Here is a 16,920-nt window from a genome sequence, read left to right as displayed (position 1 = left end):
TCACTGCCTTTTTTCTGTCATTTTACTTGTGGGAAAAATGGCTTAATCATGTGAGATTTAGAAAAATAAATATTATGAAACTATGAGATGAACTCCTTGAAAATAGCCTTGATATCAGAAAATGGCTTTGATAGAGTGATGAACCCTACCTTTGATATGTGTGTGTCTGCCTTTAAAAGCCTCATAATTTAGTTATCATAATCTATTTAACATCCAAATTACTTATGATGTCATAAATAATGCTGTATTGACCATTCTTAAAGCCAAAGCTTTTCACATGTACCTGATTATTTCCTTAGATAGAATTCCTAAAAGTGGGGTTGTAGGGTCAAAGGTGAAGGTCTCTGGGGGAACATTTCTCCCCTTAACTTCCCACCCCTCCCCCTCAGTACTCTTCTTTTCCTACCCCAAGTAGGTCAAGGGGGATCTGCATATCCTGGGTCAGCACACATGGCTGGGGTGGGGTACCAGATCCCTCTCCTCCTTTCTCCAGAGCTGCTCTCTTCACCCAGAGCTGGGCCCAGGGCCACTGCCCATCAGAGGTCTAGAGCAGTGGCCCAGCTGGCTCCTTGTTCTGACTCCTTTCTTCCTTTGGCTCCAATAGGAACAGCTGTCATTCCCCTTGAGTTCAGGATTAGAGGTCCCACATGGAGCAGCTTCTAGCTTGCATGGGTTTGAGGCCATTTAGGCCCAATTATTTTCAGAAAAAGGAGCAGAGGAACTGGAGTTCTAAGCTTAGTCTTGGAGCCAAAGCCCCTCCTCATAGTCAGGAGCTACTTTTCCCTGACCTGCTTCCTTTGTGCATTTCCCTCCTGTGGGTGCCATGTGGAGAGGAAGGTATACTGGGCTATGATACCATTTGTCTATGCCTGGGTCCCTTAGCCAAATGGCACATACATCTCCAACAAAAGAGTTTTAAGGGTATTCATATTTTTGCCAAGATCTATAAAGAGCATTTATTATTTTATAAAAAGATTTTTGTTTTTAAAAAGCCTTATAATTACTTCCAACTGTTCATTTTTCCCAACTATACATTTTTAGAGTAACCAAAATGCAATCCATTGCTCCTTCACTGACTTGCTTTGTGTAAGATTGGGCATGTGATTAATCATGGGCTGATGGTATTTATGCAGTGAAGGTGAGAAACGCATGAATAGATCACACTTGGTCTTGTTAGGAAAGGAAGGAAAAGGAGAAAAGAGTTAAGTCTAGGAAAGAATGTGTTTAAGAAAAGATGAAGGAGGAACAAAGAATGGGATTCTGTTCTCAGGAAGTGTAAGGCTGTAACTGTCATGCAATAACTGTCCCAGGAAGGAGAGACTGGAAAACCAAGGTGAACCAGGAGCTATTCATCCAGACCCATTAAGTGCCCAGGAGGTGAATAAGGAGCTTGCTCTGAAATTACTTTGCATTTTTACTGCCTTGCAGTACTGACTTTCTCCACCCTACCATAAAAAGCTCTGCCCCGGTTACTTAAGTCTGATAAAAATTTGCATGGTTGAGCCCTGGAGCTTCTTCAACCTTGTTCCTTGGAACAAGGAAGAGAATTGAACAAGTGATGACTGTGGCAACAGGTAACTGAAGAGTGTGAGTCAGTAGGACAGCTGGAAGACACTACTGGGCAAATCCTACTCCACTGTGGTACTACAGCCCTGAGGCTATTTAATTGAGATTGGCCCTCTGCAGAGATTAGATTCTTGGTTTACAGAGGAAGTATGTACTTTTTGAAACATCAAGAGCCTCAGGGTAGTAACTGCTGAAGTTCTCTATGCAGCTTTTTCATAGGAGAGAAACTGGAAGTTGGTTGGGTCGTTGGCCAACCTGAATGCCTGAAGGAAAATTAACTACTAGGAAGATTTAAAGAGGTTCCCAATTTTGTGTTTGTTTAGAACATTGCCAGATCACCCACTGAGAAATACAGAACATTTGGGGTACAGTAATTCTTTTCTCAGATACATCACTAAATCAAATAGTCTTTAACAAAAAAAATACATTTCTTTATCTTTATTGTCTAAATATCATCAGTTCAATTATTTACCTTATTTGCACAGTGCTGTATTCTGAATAAGATCATTGATATGTTATCTGTTTTAATCTTCTCAACTGTCTTATGAGGTGAGCAGTGCAGGTTTGTTGTCTGATCTTGCAGATAAGGACATTGAGGGCTGAAGGTCACACTGTGAGTTCAGCGACAGAGCTGAGACCAAAAGCTGGGCCTTCAGACTCCTGGTCTGGCATCCTCCTGCATTGCCTGAGATGACTAAAATCCAGCACACACTCAATTCTCTTGATGCCAGCAGTAACGGTTAGAAGCACTGAACTCGGGTAATGTTTGTTTTAAACATAGCCTTACACAAGAAATAAGTCTTAATAGAAATGAATCAAAGTTTAACTAAAACACCAATTGAGGTTGAATCACTTTGATGTGAAGATAGACTGAAATGATTATAACTATTTAGGCTCAAAGGGAGCAGAATGTAGGGGACTAATGAAGGGAACTTAGCTTTCGTTTCAACATTAGAAATAGACTTTACCTCTTTGAAGGTTGGGTGATGTTATTTTAGGACAAGCACAGACGACAAGGCCATGCAATTCATTATCAGTTAGAGTAGCCTGGCCTCTCAACAGCTGTTGAAAATTTGCTCAAACATGAACTCCACAGCTGGTAGAAAGTCTAAGCTCTTACCCCAAATTTTTGCCAGTTCCTGTAAGAACCCAAATGCCCCAAGGGATCACACCCTGATCACATAAGTCCTTCTCAGCCACACCCCATCATGGTGCTGGTTGCCCTTCTCTTCCGTACTCTCCTTCCTGCCGGTGCGAATTGCACACCAATCAGCTCACCCCAAGCCCCATGCGGTATGCTAAGTAGGGATTGTATTTTAAGCCAATCAGCCTTCCCTAAAAGCCCTATATTGTCCCGGCCTGCGGGACAGATAAGAATGTGGGCTCGAGGAGGACTACCTGTAGCTGGTGAAAAGGGGGAGGGACAGGAGACACACAGAATGGAGGCAAGACAAGATTCTGATCAAGCCTCAAAATTTTATTGTTAGGCGATTGCTTATATACATAGTCAAGAAGGGGCGGGCTGTCACAGAGTGTGGCAGCTTATGATAGGCGGAAAGGCAGGGGGGTGATAGTGGCGTGGTATGAGAAGAGGAGGTGGGAGGGGTGTTGGCTTGGCGAGCGCGGGCTTTTCTGAGGAGGAAGAGAAAGGCTTACATAAAATGGCTGTTATTTGTTAAAAATGGCGGCTATTGTTAAATATGGCTCCCGACATCTCCTCCCTTTCTGTTCAAAGACAGAAGGGAAGGTGAGCATTAACCGGGCGAGGGAGTAGGGGCCTGGCTCCCCCGTGGATTGATTTTTTGAATCCACCATCGTTGGCTCTTGGTATCTTTTGGGGGGAGGGGCAGAGCCGAAATTGATTTTTTATAGATTAGATACCAACCCCTATGCAAGCCAGGCGTGCTCACAGGGAAACCCAGAGGAGGTCGGAGTTCTGTGACCTTCCCTTGTAATACTTTGTTTTACACTCACCCCGGTGCTCATACCCTGTTCTCCTTAAAGGGAGAGGGTAGACATGCCTCTGGTTATCATGTCGTCCCCATAGGGAGGGAGCCATAGTAGTCTTCTCCCGCGTCCTTTGATGCCAGCCGTTGATAATGAATTTGGATAAGTTTAGAAAGGACGGCATCAACTTGTTTCTTAATTAGGTTGGTGAGATGGCGAAACGCCCAGGGACTGAAGGTTATAAGTAAAAGGAGGCAAAGAAGGGGGCCCAAGACAGGGAGGAGGTAAGGGAGGAGTCCATTAAGTCCAGTCCAGAGCGGGTTTTCGAACAATTCTTTTCTTCGCTTGATGAGGTCTTCTTGTAATTTCTTGATTTTGTCTCGGACAATGCCAGACTTGTTGGCATAGAAACAGCACCGTTCCTGTAAAGCTAAACAGATCCCTCCCTGTTCTGCAGTTAATAGGTCTAACCCTCTGCGATTTTGTAAAACTACCTCAGCTAAAGAATCAATTTGATCTTGTAAATCATTAATAGTTCCAGAGAGGGTTTGAACATCATCAATTAACTGACGAGATAATTTATTATAGGTGTTAACAGCTACCCCTATCCCCGCCCCGCCAGAGGCCACAGCGGTTGTAATCTCCAAGCCTATAAGCAAGGGAATGACTTGGAGAGCACGCCGGTGGCGTCCTGTTATAAAGTCAAGGCTAGGAAGAGGGACGGGCTCATCTCCGGGGATGATAGAAATGTCAGGGAGAAGGCTCGCTGAAACGCAGAGGCCTGTCCAATTAGTAGGGAGAAGGGTGTAAGCAAGGTTGCCTCCACAAATGAATACCTGTCCTGGAGAAGGGCAGATGGGGGTGGAAATGTTAGTTATGGTATGACAATGGGAAAAGGTGACAAATCCGACATCAACGTCATAGGAATTATTTTGTGAAAGTCCCTGGAGGCAATCAGAGAGATTGAAACCCGAGGGCTGTACTCTGAAGGGGGATGATAGTGAGCAATTGGCAGTTTCACTAAAGGGGATATGCGAGGCATTGAACATAGGAATGGCAGTAGGTAGAGGCATACCAACGGTTAAACATAGCCAGCAGTCTTGTGCAAGGGTGGGGTTGGTGGAGTTTAATAGAGAGTGGGTAGCGCTGAGGATGTCTTGTGTATGTGGATCTAAAGTAATGTCTCTGGGTTTTGGAAGGGCGAGTGGATGGTAGTTTAATCGAGGATATAAGTGTTGGGTTAATTCTTGAATTCGTTGGGCAACTAAAGCCTCTTTTAGGGTGTCGCTGGGGCTCCCTCCATCTCATACATGAATCGGGGCCACGGGTGACCAACACACATTTTTGCCGACATGTTGTGGGAGACAGGATGCCTGAGAATATTTTTCAGAACCTCCCTCTAAGGCGCTGCCAAAGGTGCCCGAAAAGGCCCTTTCTAAGGTAGCAGTAAGGTAGGTTTTTTGTGGTGTTTGTGTATGGTCAGTGCATGTTTGTGTAGAAGAGTAGCAAGTGGAATGGACGGACTGGAGAAAAGTGCAGTTTTTAGGGCAAGGTCCAGGGAGACCCTGTACTGTAGGAATGATTGTAGGTTTGTTTTTGCAGACCCATTCAGGCTTTGTCGCCCCAGACCAGGTGTAAGATGTTGTGATATAGGCTACCATTGTGTTGCAGTCAACTTGACTGGTATAGGCACTTGGGGTGCGGAAAACCGTACTGCCCTTGCAATCGCAAGGGTTTCCAAAAAGGGCCTTGTAGAGTTCTTCACGACTTGGTGGAGGTTGAAAACCCGCCTGCACACAGAAGGCATACGAAAGAAGGGCGAGGAGGCAGGGTTTCATTGTCTGTAAAAGAGAAAAGAAAGAGTTTTTTCTCAGGGATCCTTCCCTGGGTTGGGTGAGTTATTATTTTTGGGGGGGGGGGGTTACTGGTTTGATTAGACGTTCGGGCAGCCATCGAGGCCCCCCTTCTTGAGTGTCATAGATACAGGCCGAGCCACGTCCCCATATGAGGACCGGGTCGGGGCCCTGCCATTTAAGTGTTGAGGGATTTTTCCACATGACCTGTGCGTACTGGTCATTTGTTTTTTGGTGCCAATGACGATCGGCTGCTGATTTTCCCTGTGCATCAAGTGTAAGAAATTTAGAGTGAATAGAGCATGGTTAAGGATATTACGCGGTGAGCCTTTGGTGGGGTAGAGACCTGTGGTTTTAAGCTTGTTAATGGTATTTTTTAAGGTTTGATTTGTTCTTTCAACAATGCCTTGGCCCTGTGGATTGTATGGGATTCCTGTGATGTGTTTGATGTGCATTTGAAGGCAAAAGGTTTTGAAGGCTTGAGAAGTATATCCAGGGCCATTGTCTGTCTTTAGGACATTAGGTTTACCCAGAACCGTAAAGCAGTGGAGAACATGAGCAATTACATTTTTTGTGGCTTCACCACTTTGGAGGGTGGCGAGGATGAAGCCACTGAAGGTATCTACTGTGACATGGATGTATTTTAGGTTGCCAAATTCTGGAACGTGTGTAACATCCATTTGCCACACTTCATTTGGAAGCAAGCCTCTGGGGTTAACCCCAAGGTGTGGCAAAGATAAAAAGACTACACAAAGGGGGCAGTTTTTAACGATGTCTCTGGCTTGCTCTCTGGTGATTTTGAAACGGAGGCGCAGCGTTTGGGCATTTACATGATGTAGGTTGTGAAATTGTTGGGCACTTTTAAAGGGGTCCTGTAGTAAGGAGAAACAGGCCCGGGTTAGAGTATCGGCCTGTGTATTACCATGAGAGAGGGGGCCTGGGAGATCCGAATGGGCTCTTAGGTGTCCAATAAAGAAAGGTTTTTGTCGTGATAAAATTAACAGTTGTAATTGTTGGAACAGAGGTACTGCATTTGTAGAAGGTTTTATGTAGGGAACAGTCTCTAATAATGGGACAGAGAAGGCAATATATGCACTATCAGTATATAGATTAAAGGCCTCATTTTTTAAGAGCTTGAATACTTGTATGATGGCAAATAATTCAACAAGTTGAGCTGATTGATATGGGGATTTTGTAATATATTGTTGGTTATTTACGATATAAGCAGCTGTACCTGAGGAGGAGCCATCAGAGAAAACTAATGTCGCTCCTTTTAGGGGCTTTTGAGAGGTAATTTTTGGGAATGTAAAAGGGTGTAGCCGAGAGAATTGGAGAAGCTTATCGGCAGGGTAGTGGTTGTCAATTTGTCCCTGAAATAGGATCAGGGGAATAGCCCAAGAGTCATCGTTTTGTATTAGCCATTGTACTTGTTCTCTGGTGTAGGGGAGAACAAGATGGTCAGGGTCCCTTCCAAAATGTAGGCAGCTCTTTTCCCTTCCTATTTTGATTAGTTTAGAAACGAGGGTGGTATATGTTGTTAAAACTTTGTTTGGAGATGAAGATAAGTGTACCCATAATAGGGGGCTATGTTGCCAAATAACCCCGGTAGGGGTGTGTGGCGTGGCACAGATTATGAAGGAGAAAGGTTGGCTGTAATCTAAGAATGTAACTTGTTGTTTTTGTATAGCAGTTTCTAAAAGTTGGAGTGATTTATGTGCCTCGAAGGTAAGAGCACGCGGCGACAGGGGATCAGGGTCACCCTGTAATATGTCAAAGAGAGGTTTAAGTTCTCCTGTGGTTAACTTTAGATAAGGCCGTAGCCAATTGACATCCCCTAGAAATTTTTGAAAATCATTGAGTGTGAGTAAATGATTAGTCTTTAATTGAACCTTTTGAGTAGTGATGACAGTTGAATTGAGCTCAAAGCCTAAGTAATAATAGGGGTCTTTTAACTGAATTTTATTGGGTGCAATTTGTAACCCAAGGGTGGTGAGTGCCTCCTGTAATTGGGCACAACAATTGAGTACCTCAGGGGCGGTTTTTCCTGCCAAGAGAATATCATCCATGAATAATATAAATATGAGGCCATTTGTCCCGAAGGGGATCTATAGCTTGTGCCACATATTTTTGGCATAGTGTGGGGCTGTTGGCCATTCCTTGTGGAAGAACTTTCCACTGGAACCTTTGCATTGGCCCTTTAAAGTTGGTTACCGGGAGGCTAAATGCAAAACGTTCTCTGTCCTGGGGGTGTAAGGGAATGGTAAAAAAACAATCCTTAAGGTCAATAATGATTTTGGAATAATTGGAGGGAATAGTTACAGGGGAGGGGAGCCCAGGTTGTAAGGCTCCTATAGAGAACTTGGTTTTATTGATCTCTCGTAAGTCCTGGAGTAATCTCCATGTGCCTGATTTTTTCTTAATGACAAATATAGGAGTGTTCTATGGTGACGTGGTAGGTTCAATGTGGCCAGCATTAAGTTGTTCCTGCACTAACATAGTGGCCGCAGTTAATTTAGTTTCAGTTAGTGGCCATTGGTCTACCCAAACGGGGGTGTCTGTTTTCCATTTTATTTTTTCCGCGTGGGGTGCAGGAAGATCAATGGCCATTAGAATAAATTTTGATTTCCTAACGCTTGTCGGTCGGTGTTGGGTATGACCGAAATAGGTTCTTTAATGCCCTGGTTATTTTTTCCAAGTCCTTTACCAGGGAGAAACCCTTGATTTAGCATTTGACTGGTTACTATTTCGTTTGGGCTACACATGATGACTTTTAATTGTGACAGTATGTCTCTCCCCCAAAGATTAACGGGTATTCCTGAGATAATATAGGGTTGTACTTTTCCTGAATTTCCTTCCATATCTGTCCAAGTTAAGATTTTAGAACTTTGTTTTGGGTTGTTAGACTGTCCTATGCCCTGGAGGTGGGTATAAGAGACTTTAGAAGGCCAAGAAGAAGGCCAATGTTTTTCAGAGATAACAGTAGCATCAGCCCCCGTGTCTACTAGTCCCTCGAATTTTTTTCCTTCTAAATGTAAGGTTAGTAAGGGCCGTTCAGGAGTAATTTGTTGGATCCAGTAGGCATCCGAAGAGCCAAGATAGCTCAGTCGGTAGAGCATGAGACTCTTAATCCCAGGGTCGTGGGTTCGAGCCCCACGTTGGGCGCCAGAATGTCCCGGCCTGCGGGACAGATAAGAACGTGGGCTCGAGGAGGACTACCTGTAGCTGGTGAAAAGGGGGAGGGACAGGAGACACACAGAATGGAGGCAAGACAAGATTCTGATCAAGCCTCAAAATTTTATTGTTAGGCGATTGCTTATATACATAGTCAAGAAGGGGCGGGCTGTCACAGAGTGTGGCAGCTTATGATAGGCGGAAAGGCAGGGGGGTGATAGTGGCGTGGTATGAGAAGAGGAGGTGGGAGGGGTGTTGACTTGGCGAGCGCGGGCTTTTCTGAGGAGGAAGAGAAAGGCTTACATAAAATGGCTGTTATTTGTTAAAAATGGCGGCTATTGTTAAATATGGCTCCCGACACTATATATATGTGTGTGTGCCGCCTAATAAACGGGCTTTCTCTGGTGGATCGTCAACTGGTGTTGACTCGTCCTTTCAGTTCCCAGAGGCTCATGTTCTCATGGTCACCTCTGGCTCTAATTTCTTTCTTCTGGTGAATTGCTTGAGTTTATAAACTTTACATTTGCTGTGGTTTAAATGTGTCCCCCAAAATTTTGGAGTTGGACACTTAATCCCTAATGCAACTGTGTTGAGAGGTGGGCTTTTAAGAGGTGATTACGACATGAGGACTCCGCCCTCATGAATGACTTAGTGTCATAGGCTTGGGTTCATTACTGTGAGAGTGCGTTTGTTATAAAAGTGAGTTCAGCCCTGTCTTGTTGTCTTTCCCTCACACCCTCTGACATCCTCTCACCTTGTGCCATGGGATAGCACAGCAAGAAGACCCTTACCAGATGCCATAACCTTAGTATTGGATTTCCCAGCCTCTAGAACTGTGAGAAATAAATTTCTTTTCTTTGTAAATTATCCAGTCTGTGGTATTCTGTTATAGCAACACAAAAAGGACAGGACAACACTATCTCATACTGGATCCACATGCCCTGAGAGGGAACTTAGTCTGTTTCTTTGATTTCCTTCACTCCCCTCCTTCCAAGAAAGCAACAAGAAATAAACACAATTTGATCATAAAGGTCTTTGTTTGTATAGCAATGTTCAGGGAAAACAAAAGTATTTATATTACAGAGACACAATTTTAAACTGCATATTAGACCTCCCTCTTCACAAAGGTCTTTTTGGCCACTGTGTCATTAAATATTTCACTGACCAGAGTCCCTGTGTATATGGTACCCCAGCCTATGACAACTAGATTGTGCCCTCTTTCCCCTTCAGTTTCTTTTTCTTACCACCACTGCCCCACCAGATTGTTTCCAGGAATTCCACATTCTTCTAATTATTTATTAAGACCTGCCCTTCAAGCCTCTTTAGCCTCTACTCCTTCACCCAGCCCCAGGCCCGCATCAAAATCCATCATGGTGCTCAGGTGAAAGGTGGAGCTCATCACCATATCAGCACAGAAGACCGGCAAGGACAGAAACCTTTGACTTTTATAGCATCCATACTCCTTAAAGGCAGTTGTGATTTTGAAACGCTCTCCCCCCCACCCCTTGTAATATTATATTCTCAAGATATCGAGGAGTTACAGAAGGGTTTTGACTGGGAAAGTTAGAAGTCAGTGATTACCTTGAGCATTGCTGAGATGATCTGGCTCATATATGTCCCCTAGGACATGGCCCATTAGGATATTTCCAGACACTGCATCTGAGGCTCAGTGGACATAGGGTTGTCTCAATGTGGCTTCTTTATTCTTATGTGTTATAGGACCTATGTGTGAGGAGGAAGGGGTAGATGGGTGGTAGGGGTAAAGAATATACAGAGTTTTCTGTTTTCTTGTGGCAAACAGTCTTCAAGATGTCATGAACCCTCCTAACCTATTAGAGACTAATCAGAAATTAACTGAGTTAATTGTACAGTGAAGGAGTATGTGTAAAATGAGTCCAAACAAGTGAAAAAAAAATAGACATCATATCTATTTATCACAGGAGATATTTCACTTTTTATCTTGTAATGGTAATTTGAAAATTCCAGTTAATTTAATTTGCTTTTTGAAATAACTGACTTCTAAACCTGTGAGAATATTAACGAGAAAAAGAAAAAAAAATTATTTAAGCAGGAAATGCCAAGAATAAACTGTCACCCAGAAATATTAAACTAAGGAAATTTAAGCTACTAGCTTAAGAATTTTATTTTTTTAAGTTTCTTATTCACAGTCCCAGAACTTATTTATATGCACTATTTTAGACATTAAGTAAATATGTTGAGAATCAGAGCCCTTACTTAATCCAGTCTGTTTCTCCTGGTTAAGGTATACACTAAAAAAATCATATCAGTATTATCAACTTCAGTGCCTTTTATTAACTTTGTCAGTAAAAATTAGTAGCATATTTTTCTATGCTTGTGATTATTATGATTAAAGCTAACATGTCTCAGTGCTTCCTAGGAGCAGTGGTAGATGCATTACACAATGTCTTTTTTTTTTTTTTTTTTTTTTTTTTAAAGATGACCGGTAAGGGGATCTCAACCCTTGGCTTGGTGTTGTCAGCACCACGCTCAGCCAGTGAGCCAACCGGCCATCCCTATATAGGATCCAAACCCGTGGCCTTGGTGTTATCAGCACCGCACTCTACCGAGTGAGCCACAGGCCGGCCTATCTTTTTTTTTTTTTTTTTTTTTTTAACTTTTCATTATGGAAAATTTCAAATACACAAAAATAGAACCCTTCCCCCATCCTGTGCACAAAAACATCAGCTTCCTATTACTCTTTTTTCATGCTTTTGCCACATTTAATGAATTATTTAAAAGTAGATATCAGACATCATATTTCATCTATGAATAATTTATGTATCTCTTCAGCTCTATCTATAGTAGCAAAAATATGGAACCAACCTAAGTGTCTACCAACAGACAACTGGATGAGGAAAATGTGGTGTATATACACAGTGGAATATTACTCAGCCATAAAAAAGAATGAAATTCTACCATTTGCAGCAAATTGTGCTGGCTTCTTATAGCCATCATTTTGTAAGGATGAACCATCCATTAAATAATACCTTTTTGAAATTTACTGGGGATCAATATGAAGCTTAACCACCTATAGTTTCCAAAATTGACTCTCTATGGTAGATTGGATTATTGTGACTAACTCTTCACTTCCATATAATAGCATCACACATCCATGACTTTTGCTGTGTGCACTATGGTAAGACAATCTTAACTGCCTGGGAGGTAATTCAGCAGGACAACTAGGAGCTCTTAACATCTCGCCTGTCTTGGGCTTCAAGGACCAAGGTCTTATTTACTTCTCTTGTCCCAATACGATTTTTCCATCTTCTTGATAAAAATGGCGAAAAAGGAAGTTACGTCTCATTCCTATCATTCGTTCTTGTTCTGTTAGCCACCTCAAGCAATTGAATCCTACTCACCAGATGACTGATAGTGGAAGTTCAAGATGCTTCATATTTTTGTGGCTTTTCTCACTCTTCCCCATTACACCAGCCCACCACTGCCTCTTGTTTCCATAAGCAAGAGAGACTCTTTAGAAAGTCTGTTGCTAATTCCAGTCTGTTTTGACAGAAACCATCAAAGCTCTGTGTGTGTGTGTGTGTGTGTGTGTGTGTGTGTGTGTGTGTGTGTGTGTGTGTGTGTGTGTGTGAAAATACTGTTTCCGAGAATTTTAACTCATATCATTAGACAGACTTGGCTTCAGGAAAATTGTTTTAAGTTTTAAACTTGGGATCACTGAGTTAGCAGAAGAGGGGTGGGGAGAGTCCTCACTTTGTAGGAGAGTTCCGAGTTTGCACACTTCTCTGGGGATTCATTTTGAATGTTGGTCAGTAAGGCGGAACGAGGTGGGCTGAACATTTTATAATTAACCTCCCACAAGAACAACTTGTTCTTTAAATTCAGAAGCCAAGAAACTTTGAATAGAATCAGTTTAGAGGGACTGGGTTGTTGTGTTTTTTGCAAATTCAAGGGGAGCAATTCTTATTCAGTCAGAACCAAAATCCTGTCTAACTTTATTTGCATCACAGTCGCTGGCACAAATCATCTGGTGAAGAAAATAAAAGAGCCTGTGTAAAGGTCTGGGAATAAAAACAACGGACATAAGAGGAAAGGAAAAAGGCAAGTGAAGGGAAAAAGGAAGGCAAAAGAGGGCAAGAGGAGGAAACGGGGGAGGAAGGAAAAAGGAGGAGGGAGGGAATATCTATAGTCAAAGCATATTTGCGTTAGAAGTTGCCTTAAAGAACGGCTAATTTAATTTTAATGGTGTGGACAATGAGTCACAGAGAAACTAACTTGCATGGCAGCACCCCGATAGTTAATGACAAAGGCTGTAGGCATGGTCTCCCAAACCATGTTCATTTTTCTTTCCTTTCTACCCTCTCCCCCCATGCAGGTTCATTCACTAATTTTTCTTAACACGCATTAATTTTTTAATGGGGTTGACTCATTGTGAGAATAGAAACAACTGCCTCCTAGAAAGGTTCAAGAGAAAGGTCACTCCCTCCAACTTCTCTGGAAACTGGATAATGTCCTGAGCCATCCTACCATGAGCCACCCCAGCCTTCCCCCAGGTGTGCTGTGAATATTGTTTAATTCCTCTTTCAGTAAGGTTATCAATAAACACATCAATAGCAGACAAATTAGGAGCTTTATTACCTCCCATAAGAAGATGATTCCAGGAGATAAGGCAAGCAGTTTGAGTCTCTCCCTTACATCACAGCTTGAGTGTGATTGGAAGACTGGGTGGAATAAAGAAACATGATAAGAAAAAAAAAATTAACATTTGTTAAGCACCTACTGTACTGAACACTCTGCTTTCATTATCTCTGTTGAAGGTTTGGTGTAGGGTTTGGAAGTTCCATTCTATCCTTCCCCTGTCTTCCCTTAGGATTATAAACAAGCACATTAACTCACAAGGGACAATAACCAAGTAGGAAACAAAGGAACACTTCAGAAATAGCAGCCTCCACTCTACACTAGTATGAACCTGGGTAGGGGAACTGAACTTGCAGAGAGGCCTCTCTCGGTTCGTCCTCTCCTGAATCTAAGATGATCCCTAGAGAAGATCCAACATGATATACCCTGCAGCCCCAAGTAGAGGTCCTGGGACACAGAGAGAATCTAGAAGGTAGGGTCCTTACTAGGCCTCTTATCTCATGGAGACAGGAAATAAAAAGAGAAGTGACCGGCTCACCCAAAGAACCTAGGCTCTCCTCCCAAACCAAGCACAGTGTATTAGTGTCCTACTGCTGTGTAACAAATTACTCTGAAACTTAATGCCTTTAAGACAACTTTTATTATCTCATTGATTCTGTTAGTTGTGAATCTGGGCACGCCTTGGCTGAGTCCTCTGGCTTAGGCTCTCTCATACAGCTGTGATCAAGGTGACAACCAAGGATCCTTGGGGGAAGATCCACTTCCAAGCCCATTCTCATGGCTGTTGGTAGGATTTGGTTCCTTGTGAGCTATTGAACTGAGAGGCTCAGTCTCTTACTGCCTTGTTGACCAGAGGTTACGCTCAGTACTTGACCTCTCTGTATGATGGTGCATAATGTGACAACTTGCTTCATCAAATAAACTAAGTGGAAAGAACCAAGGACAGTGTGTGCAAACAAGATAGAAGTCACAGTCTCTTGAATTCTAATCCCAGAAGTGATGTCTGCTCACTTTCTATTCATTAGAATATGAAAGTCATTTTAAAAATTCAAAAATATGTGGAAAAACATCACACTCCTTGATAGAGTTTGGACATGTTGTCCCCCTAAAACTCATGTCAAAATCTGATCCCCAATGTGGCAGGTTGGGAGCTGTTTGAGTCATGGGGGCAGATCCCTCATGAATGGATTAATGCTCTCCCTGGGAGTAGGGGTAGTGAGTTCTTGTTTGATTAGTTCCTGTGAGTGCTGATTGTTTAAAAGACCCTGGCACCTCCCCCCCACCCCTTGCTTCACCTCACCATGTGATCTGCTTGTACCTGCCAGCTGCCTGCCCCTTCCTGCCGTGAGTGGAAGCAGCCCAAGGCCTGCACCAGATGCAGCTGTCCCAGAATCGTGAGCCAAATAAACCTCTTTTCTTTGTAAATTACCAAGTTTCAGGTATTCTGTTATAAACAACACAAAATGGACTAATACACTCCTAAATAACCAATGGGTAAAGAGGAAATGAAAAGGGAAATCAGAAAATACTTTAAGATGACTGAAAATAAAGATACAATATACCAAAACTTATGGGATGCAGCTTGCTGTGGATTGATTGAATTGTGTCCCCAAAGTTCATATATTAGAAGCTTAATTCCCACTGTAATTATTGAGGGTGGGAAATCCTATTATGGTAATTGAAATGTGGAGACTTGAACAGGTGATTAGATTCTAGGACCATGCTGTAGTGAGTAGATTAATAACGGTGGTCAGAGTGTGGTTCTGAGGGCTTTAAAAGGAGAGCACATGAGGAGCTATCTCTCTCTCTCTGCTCTGCCATTTTCTAACATGTGAGACCCCTGCATTGCCGTAAAGCCACCACCAAGGAAGACCCTCACCAGATGTGTTCCCTGGGCTTTGGATGTCCCAGCCTCCAAAACTGTAAGCAATAAATTTAATTTTCTTGTAAATCACCAAGTTCCAGATATTGTTTTATAAGCAACAGGAACAAACAAATACACAGCTAAAGCAGTGTTTACAGGGAAATTGATAGCTATAAATCCGTATATTAGGAAGAAGGAAAATCTCAAATGAATCTAACCTTCTACCTTAAGACATTGGAAAAAGACATAACACAATCAGAAGGCTGGAAATAATAAAGATTAGAGTGGAAATCAATAAAATAAGAAATAAGAATAATTAGTAAAATAAGAAAAAATAAAAAAAAATAGACAAAAATCAATAAAATAAAAAATGGACCATTTGAAAAGTTTTAAAAAAATAATAAACCTCTAATTAGATTGACCAAGAAAATAAAAAGAAGACTCAAATTACCAGAATTAGAAACAAAAGAGGAAGCATATTCCTACCCTTCTGAAATAATATAGATTATAAGAAAAATGTACGTAAAGAAGAATGGGTAAAGGGTCATGAAAATTGACTACAATGTATATTAGAAGTTAAAATTTAAAAAAATAAAAATGTATGTGAAACATATAGAATTATGTGCACAAAAAAACTAAATAAACTGGAAGAAATGGACAAATTCCTAGCAGGACATAAACTAACAAAACTGACTCAAGAATAAATAGACACTCTTAATAGACCTATAATAAGGAAAGAGATTGAATTAGTAATAAAAAATAAAATAAAATAAACTACCCCAACAGAAAAGCAGGAATAGATTGCTTTAATGCAAATATCTAAAGAAGAACTAATACCAATTTTTCAGAAAATCTATTTCAAAAAAATAGAAGAGAGACTGCTTCCAAACTCATTCTCTGAGGTTAGTATTACCAAAACAAGACAAAGATATCACAAAAATACTACAGATCCGTATCTCTTATGAATACGTATGAAAAAATTGTCAACAAAATACTATCAAACTGAATGGCATTATATAAAAAGAATTAGACACCATAACCGAGTGTGATTTATCCTAGGAGTATAAGGGTGATTGATGGAGTTTGGATGTGTTGTGCCCTCCAAAACTCATGTAGAAATTTGATCCCCAATGTGGCAGTGTTGGAAACTGAGTCATGGGAGAAGATCCCTCACGAATGGATTAATGCTCTCCCTGGGGGAGGAGGAGTAGTGAGTGAATTCTTGCTCTATTATTTCCCATGAGACCTTATTGTTTATGAGACCCTGGCACACTCTCTCTCTCTCTCTCTCTCTCTCTCTCTCTCGTAAGGATACAAGATCAATATACAAAAGCCAATTGTATTTCTATATAGTTGCAATGAACAACTAAAAATAAAATTAAGAAAATAATTCTATTTACAATAGCATCAAAAAGAATAAAATACTTAGGAATAAATTTAACAAAAGAAGAATAAGATTTACACTCTGAAAACTATAAAATATTTTTGAAAGAAATGAAAGGAAATCTTTTTTTTTTTTTTTTTTTTTTAACAAGATGACCGGTAAGGGGATCTTAACCCTTGACTTGGTGTTGTGAGCACCGCGCTCAGCCAGTGAGCAAACCGGCCATCCGTATATGGGATCCGAACCCGGGTCCTTGGTGTTATCAGCACCGTACTCTCCCGAGTGAGCCACGGGCCGGCCCGAAAGGAAATCTTAACAAATTTTTTAAATCTCATGTTCATGGATTGGAAGCCTTAATATTGCTAAAATGATAATAGTTCCCATACTGATCTGCAGATTAAATTCATTCTCCATCAGAATCCCAGCTGACTGCTTTGTAGAAATGGACAAACTGATTCTAAAATTCATACGGGATTGCAAGAGATCCAGGATAGCCAAACAATCTCTGAAAAGAGCAA

General features: G+C 41.6%; 1 non-coding gene across 1 annotated transcript; it reads left to right on the top strand.

The window, feature by feature from the left end:
- Nucleotides 1-8,455: 8,455 nt before the first annotated feature.
- On the top strand, nucleotides 8,456-8,528 carry TRNAK-CUU (transfer RNA lysine (anticodon CUU)). The gene has a single exon. It is a non-coding gene; the product is annotated as a tRNA-Lys (tRNA).
- The last annotated feature ends 8,392 nt before the right edge of the window (nucleotides 8,529-16,920 follow it).

This window comes from Cynocephalus volans, chromosome 13, assembly GCF_027409185.1.
Source record: "Cynocephalus volans isolate mCynVol1 chromosome 13, mCynVol1.pri, whole genome shotgun sequence".
In the NCBI taxonomy this organism is placed as follows: domain Eukaryota; kingdom Metazoa; phylum Chordata; class Mammalia; order Dermoptera; family Cynocephalidae; genus Cynocephalus; species Cynocephalus volans.
This window is presented reverse-complemented; position numbering and strand designations above follow the sequence as displayed.